General features: G+C 33.3%; 1 protein-coding gene across 4 annotated transcripts in view; it reads right to left on the reverse strand.

The window, feature by feature from the left end:
• Positions 1-2,958, reverse strand: part of LOC141451489 (translational activator of cytochrome c oxidase 1-like) — a 61,819-nt gene extending 58,861 nt beyond the window's left edge. For all 4 annotated transcript variants that reach the window (XR_012456839.1, XR_012456837.1, XR_012456840.1 and 1 more), the window contains exon 1: positions 2,378-2,958. The gene's annotated coding sequence lies outside the window, so the exon portion shown is untranslated. The remainder of the gene's footprint in view (positions 1-2,377) is intronic.
• Between the last annotated feature and the right edge of the window lie 5,400 nt (positions 2,959-8,358).

An 8,358-nucleotide genomic window follows, 5' to 3' on the forward strand; every position in this document is an offset into this window, starting at 1 on the left:
TAAATGTTGTTCAACATCATTTTTAATAAATATTAAGATATATGTATACTTTAGTTCATCATTACCGGTGATGACACCATTTGTTACGTCAGTTCCTTGGAATCTGCACTTGGAGATTTATATGTAAGTTGATTTAATTTAAAAAATTTCTGAATTAAATTTAAGTTATCTACAACAATTTACTTTTCAATATACTAAATAAGTTAGAAGTAATTAAATGAATATAAAATTTGTTAATTATCTACAATGGATTGCTTTAAAAACGAGATAATTAGAAAATGCAAAATTGGGCAACTGGATCTTTCTGAAATTCAAAATGGCTTCGTAAAAAAGTTAATTACTGATAATTTCAACTCAATTTTTTATTATTTCTTACATTATTGATGTAATCTTACTTTAATTTTTGACAAACTCTGTTAATGATTCAAGTACAACTCTTTCTTAATACAAAATCAAAGCCATTACTACTTAAAATTAAGATTAAAAATTAGTTCTGAATTCTATATTATATATAAGAAGCTATACAATTTCAATGGTAAGGGATGAATTACAATTTAATTAATTAACTTAAAAATATATATATCTTTTTATTTATTGAATTAAGTGATTTTTTGTTAATAAACTAATGAAAGTTCTGGTTAATCTGGGTATTCCTAAAAAGTTAGTACGACTTATAAGGATGACGCTAAATAATAGTCAGTGCAAAGTTAAGATACAAGGGAGGCTGTCTGAGAAGTTCGCCGTTGATAGTGGCCTAAGACAAGGAGATCCACTGTCACCTATACTTTTCAATCTTGTATTGGAGACTGCGGTAAGAGCCATTCGTACCAATCCGAATGGTACGATTCTAAATAGATTGACACAACATTTAGCCTACGCGGATGATGTTGTGATCTCAGCAAGGAATCCTGCGCTAGCAGGATCCTTTCAGGAATTTGAAAGAGCAGTCAAAAAACTGGGACTTCGAATTAATTTCGAAAAAACTTTGTATATGAAGTCGTCTAGATCCCCATTCAATAGGGAGAATATCCAACTGGGAGATTATTCCTTTAGAGCAGCAACTCAGTTCAAATATTTGGGGACCATTTTGACTGAGAAAAATGAAATAGAACAAGATAAAAAGGCTAGAAATGCTGCAGGAAATAGGTGTTATTTCTCCCTACGGAAAACCATCTTGTCCAAAATGATGTCACGAAGAGCTAAATTGCTAGTTTACAAGACCATTATCCGACCGGTAGTTACCTATGGCTGTGAAGCATGGGTATTGACCAAGGATAATGAGCGTCTTCTAAATATTTGGGAAAGGAAGATTTTAAGAAGAATATTTGGTCCCGTAAAAGTAAATAATATTTGGAAGATCAGGTCTAACAATGAGCTTCGTGACATATATGGCGAACCAGATCTGGTTTGTTTCATTAAAGCCGCCAGATTAAGATGGTTAGGGCACGTAGAAAGGATGCCCGAAACAAGAATGCCCAAAAAATTGTTATATGGTAATCCAAGGGGCAGAAGAAAAAGAGCACGTCCTCGCTTAAGATGGCTGGACGATGTCGAAACCGACATCAGAAGGCTAGGAGTCAGAAGATGGAGACTCCGTGCTTTGGATAGGGACGAGTGGAATGCTGTGCTGAAGGAGGCCAAGGTCCTTACAGGACCGTAGCGCCCTATAGTAAGTAAGTAAGTAAGTAAACCCTTTTAAATGCTTTTCACGAAAATTTGGTAAGCACTTTCTTCATTTTCATGGGTACTTCTTTAATTATGGGTTATTTTACATCCTTTTCTTGATGGGAGGCATATTTTAGGAAAGCTTTAATTGGAGAAAATTAAGTCTTTAAATTAATAATTTTATGATGACTTCTCTTTGGAGTTAAATGGATAAGTATTTTTTACTTATAGTTTTTAAGTCTAGCTTATACTTTAAATTTTTTGATCATTACAAGTTTTTTTGAGACGCCCTAGATAAGGGAAAAATGTTTCTAGTGCATTGACTTCATGGATGTAAGTTTATCAGAATTCCTTTTTCTTTTTTTTTAAAGTACCAAAAAGCTTTTAAGTCAGTTGCTAAGAAAATAATTTTCCAGTATCAGAAAATTTTGTAATTAGAATTTAGAGAGTCGTAAATGTTTTCACCTAGACTTTTTTTGTTTGTTTCTGAAAAACAAATAGAACTTTCTTCGGTGCTTTAAGCTTTCTTTTTAATAAAGTAAAGCTTAAAAAATAACCTCTTTTATTAGTTAGAAATGTGTAAAACAAAAACCCCAATACCATTGGGTAGGATCTAATCCTGAGGGAAAGCATGGGGAAACTAAACCATAGTTCTCACTACATTACACATTAAAAATGATAATAATGCTGTTAAATTGTCAAGATTACCTACCTTATATTATGTGCCCCTTAATTTTGCCTAATCCTTTATTCTTCACAGGATGAAAACGATGTTTTACTCCAATAGTTTAAACTAATTTTTACTTCTTTCTACTTCCAGGCATCCCTTGCGGTGTTATACGAGTTATGTGCCGTTGTTCCAAGCCAGTGTCCAGTGTTTTGGATGTTTAAGCCAGTGTCCAGTGTTTAGGATGTTCCAGCAAGCTTTCCCTGAAGTCTCCAAAAGGTGAGAGAGAACTGCACAAACTTAACTCACTAATCACTAATTTTTTGATATATTAATAATGCTTTAGGCTTTTTATTTGCACGTTTTATTTATTTAAATAAATAAATTAATGGCTAACCTAAAATTTCTACAAATTATCACTTAACCTTTAATTGACTTTGCCGTAATAATTCAAAACGAAATTAAACCAAGAAAATTGAAGTAAAAATTGAATATATGAAACAAAATAATATGGACAAAGTTAACATTACACCACATTTCACTATAGACCTATCAAATAACGCAACTTTAGACAAAAGCAATTCTAAACACTCAGAAATCTGTTGTACCAATCCCCCTCCACAAGAACTCGAAGTATCCATGTTAATTCAATCAGGATATCACGTGATTATTTTTTTCCAGTAAGTCAGCCTTCTCAGCTGGCTTATTTTGTCTTTTCAACTTCTTGCATTTGGAATAAATACCATATATTCTAATTATGCTGTTACTTTCAAGATGAAAAATATTTTAATTAATAATGATTTCATCAGCATTTGGTTGATTTGATTGAATAATTTTGAATGATTCAAGGATAATGTTTGGGTTTTTTGAAGGTTAATATTTTTCCTTTTCAAAAATTGTTCTCCAATTAATTGGAGTTGACTTAAAATCAGGAACATGTACTTAAAACATGAAATTTGTTTAGGTGAGGGATAAAAAGGGAGTTCACTACGGCCTAACTGAGGTAGCTATTATAGTTATCTTCAGTTGATGTAAATAGTGATATTAAAAATGGTTTAAGAGATATTCCTGGAGACTCCAAAAAATGAAACCATTGTTCCCGGGTAGTTAGTATGGCGGTGTTGTTGCTTGGGTTATGTCAAACCAATCACTTCCACACAAAACTAATTTTTGGTCTGGACCTACGTACCAACCAATCAAACTGCTTCAGATTATTAAGAAATGAACTTCAGCAAAAATTTAATAACACAAAATATTGTTAAGTGTTAACACTGACAGAGAGAAAGAAATGTTTCTTTAAGAATATTTTAAAAAGGCTTTTCCTTCCCTTTTCTTTTCTTATTAAAATTGAGAAGAAAACTTCTTTATAAAGGAAAATACTCATTAAAAGAAAATTTAATCTACTATTGACAGAAAGAACGTCCTGAGGGCTTCTATTTTAAGTTACATTTTTTTTAAATTGAAAACATTGTTTTATTTGTTTTTTAAAGATAATTCAATGGAATAATCTGAAGATTATTTTAATCCTGCAATTGTCATTTTGTCAGTCGTCAAATTTATTTCTTTATTAATGAAAGGATTTTGTATATAAAGGAGATGGAGTCGTTCATTTATTCATACGAAAGAAAGCAACACTTATAAAAACGTAGAACAATAGAGGAGAATAAGCAAAGCTCACAGTGACATGACCTAAAAGAATCCATTGAATCTCCTGGATTAACTTGAACTTCAACACTGGCTTGGAGTATTTAGCTTGAGACTGGAACTGACAAGTGGACTTAAGAGTCGCATACAGCTACTTTAGGGGGAACGTGTTACAATTAACGACTCAATCCCAGTTAGAGGAGTTCTGCTTTTGCTAGGCCTTCCACATGACCATTATATTATCAGAGACTTTAGTGTTTGATTAACTGACTTATCTATAATATTTGAATGGGTCATGCGCATAGTATGGGGGAGACCTAGGTTCCGATTAGTCCGCCACCAACCAAAAATTAAGGGAAGAAAAAAAATCTTTTTTCTATATTTCTTAGCCAAATCCATATGTCTGTAAGGGTAGTGAAACCCCACCACTCATCCACTCTAGCGTAGGGGTAGTGAAACCCCACCACTCACCCACTCTAGCCAGAGAGAGAGAGAGAGACAGCCCCTTCGGCACACAGAGAAGGGAGGCTCGGCGAATGTATATAAAAACGAGAGGAAAGTCAAAGAAGATTCTGTTCAAAGTCTTGCACTTTAATTGTACACATCGTTTTAGCCACGTCAGTCAGTCTGTTCTGTTCTTGTAGTGTAAAGTATACAGTCCTTGGCAGTCAGTCAAATACATATATAATATCTTATACCAATACAAGGTGTTATTTATCCATCAACATCTACAACCAACATCTCCTCAAACACCATTACATGTCTCTTTCTAAATCCATCCATTTCGATAGTTCTCGAGCCTGTTGAAAATTGTGGTTGGATTCACAGTTCTGGAAAACATCGTAGATTTTATCTGTCGTAGAATACTTTCCTTTAATTTTTCCTGTAACTACTGTTTTCAGATTTTCTTCCATTATCAGAAGTTGTTCAGTTAGTTTGTTATACTAAATTTGACTTCCATTGAGTTTCTGTCGTATACTACACTCAAGAAATATTCTAGAGTTTCGCTGTAGAATGTTCATTGGTTCTTTGGCCTAGAGTAAAACATACGAGAATCAGTAGTGTTCTAGAGTTACGTCCTAGAGCAGTGATGGAGAACCTATGACCCGCGGGTCAGACACTGGCCCGCGCAAGCTTTCTCACTGACCCACAATTGCTGGGCAACCATCAGTTTGTTTACGCGGGTTCATTTAGATTTTCTAATTGTGTGGATAATTGTATATTCTATCTGTATTTTTTTCAATCACGCATTGACATAAAAGCAATTTAACTGCTATCTATAACCTTTAGTTTGATCATTACAGTTCTAAAACTCAAATAACGACAAATGATTTTGTAGTATTTGAAAAAAAAGCAAAAGTGTTTACAAAATATCAAATAAAATGTTTAATTTTACTCATATTTTGTTTGTTCAAAAAAATCGACAACCCAAAGCAAATAACCATATTTAGATTTTTCTTCAGATAAAACACACTTTTGTAAGGTTGCAGTTCAGTTATGTTTGCAAAAAGAGACTTCCATAGCCACTTATTTCGTCCCGTTTTACCCAGTTAAGCCAACTGAATTTTAAAGATGTTTAGTTTTGAAAATATTCAGTTTAAAATTTTTAAACTTAACTCTTGTTGAAATGGGCATTAGTGACCCAAGAGCTAGTACTAAAAACAAAATTTGACCCACTTCTCAAAAAGGTTCGCACTGTCCTAGAGTGTTGCTTAGCTCTTTGGCATACAACTTCTTGTTTGCTCCATTGTTACATCTCCCTCCAAATACTGAACTGCATCCTAAGGAGACCACCCAAAATTTTGTTAATAAGAAATTGATCATTGAAATTGCTTAGCCAATGATTGTATTTCTCTCATTGCTTTACCTGGAACGAATTCATAGGGATAGGGATAGGGATACTGTACTATATATGATTAATGCCCCTACAATGACGTGTAAAAACGATTCGCAACCGAAAAAACTTCCTGCAAATCTAAAGCTTCTAACATCCGGATTACCAGCAGAGCACTCTTTCATTTTAGGATATGATTTGGATTAAACATACCTTTCGTTTTATATACATATATAACCTAATGGATTATGTTCCAGTTCCAAGTAATCCTGCATCCATTTGCACTGATCTCCCCTCTGCCAAATCCAGGCATTTTTCGTTTTTGTTTTTGTTTTTTTTGAACTTTGTTTAAATTCAACACAAATGGAAATCATGCATTGGAGTTTCTGTTTTCTAAATAATTTCATTTGTATGGAAGAAATTATTTAAAAAGATAAATGAAGTGATTAATATAATTTTATTTCATGTTCGTTAAATTAATAATTTCCACATAAAATAATTACAAAGCAATTTAATTAGCCGCCTATTCAATAAATCTATTAATATTACATTCATTCGTAAAATGCTTATAAAGCATGTATTGTTTTAGTAAACATATGGCCGTTTATTTAGTGTAAAACTGATTTGATTAAATGTGAAATCTAATTAGAATGGGTTCATGACTTTATTGTTTCTTTGTTTTAATTGTTTTACATAATGAACCTATTTATCTAATAAAAATTCAATTTTTATTAGATAGCCGAGGTTATTAGGTATCGAGGTTAGTAGTTATTAGGTAGCCGAGCGGTTAGAGGCGAGATCTGCGAAGCTAATATGCATTGTTGTACTGGGTTCGATTCCCCGGTCTCAGGCCTTGGATTTTATTTAATGGTTAATAAAAGGAAATTTATAGTAAAGTATGTTTGCTAATCGGTTATAGGCTAGACCCGCAAAGCTAAGATGTATTGCGGTACTAGTCTATATTCCCAATGGTTAATATGAGAAATTTATAGTAAAGTACGTTAGGTGGTTATAGGCTAGACCTGCAAAGCTAAGATGTATTGCGGTACTAGTCTATATTCCCAATGGTTAATATGAGAAATTTATAGTAAAGTACGTTAGGCGGTTATAGGCTAGACCTGCAAAGCTAAGATGTATTGCGGTACTAGTCTATATTCCCAATGGTTAATATGAGAAATTTATAGTAAAGTACGTTAGGCGGTTATAGGCTAGACCTGCAAAGCTATGATGTATTGCGGTACTAGTCTATATTCCCAATGGTTAATATGAGAAATTTACAGTAAAGTATGTTAGGCGGTTATAGGCTAGACCCGCAAAGCTAAGATGTATTGCGGTACTAGTCTATATTCCCAATGGTTAATATGAGAAATTTATAGTAAAGTACGTTAGGCGGTAATAGACTAGACCCGCAAAGCTAAGATGTATTGTTGGTTAGTGGGTTCGATTCCCGGGGTCTAGGCCTTGAATTTTATTTAATAGTTAATAAAAAAAATTTACCGTAAAATATTTTTGCTCCGTCCACGACACCTAATTGGTAGTTGGAAGTTAAGCCTGCCTGAAAAAATAGGCAATTACTTTACTATACTTTTTAATTTCTTTAAGGGCTCATAAAATGCTTTAAAATTAAATCTAGTTTTCTCACTTCCGATTACTTATCACTTCTCAACCGGATGTGAACGACCATTTTTTTTTTTTTGTAAAGTTGAATCATGGCTGGGTGATAAATTCTCCATTGGGCACTCCCTTTAATTGTACATAATGGTTACGGAGTCAAAGCTTTAAAATTAAAAATAAACTGTTAATTGAGAATGTGTAAACGTTTGGTAGTAACAATATATTTTAATTGCATTGAGGAAAATGGCCAGAAAATTGTGATGAATGAAGCGTTACTTGTTTTCCAGTGGAAAAACTCTGAAACTCTGAGTTTGTCATTTTTATTTCCTTATTTTCACTGGTTGTTTTTATTTTTATAATTGGTAAGGAGGGGGGGGGGAAATTAGATTTTCATCAGACGACTTTTTACTTAAATATAATGAACTTAAAAAGGTAACTGTGGGCTTGCTGAAGGGATTTGGTGGTACGCTGTGGTAAAGTGGTTGGTGGACTTTTCTCTTTAAAGCCCTTAAATAAAACCCCACAGACTTCCTTTTGGGTATATAACTCATTTAAAAATTGTAATTACAAAAAAAGAAAATCTGGTAACAACTTGCCCAACACTTCCCTCTTATTATCCCTGGCCCTAAGGGTTGTTTTCCTTCAAACACTCTTGAAGGGAAACTTTTCCTTTAAAATTCAAGACACATTTAATTATGAACTATTGTATATTTTAAAATTTTGTAATATCGTCCAGGACACTGAAATTACTTTTTAGAGGTAAGCCTTTGCCTCTTCAGGGATCCTAGAGAAGGAATATGCTGTTGAGGCGTTTCAAAAGGGCGTTTCGTTTGTCTCAATGACTTCTCAACCTCTTATTCCTGTATACTACCGACAGTGGTGGAGCAGTAGGTCTTAAAAGTACTTTAGAAAAGAAGGAGATCTCATGTATATT

The sequence above is a fragment of the Rhodnius prolixus genome, unplaced genomic scaffold (genome assembly GCF_049639745.1).
Source record: "Rhodnius prolixus isolate KJV_2025 unplaced genomic scaffold, Rpr scaffold_8, whole genome shotgun sequence".
NCBI lineage: Eukaryota > Metazoa > Arthropoda > Insecta > Hemiptera > Reduviidae > Rhodnius > Rhodnius prolixus.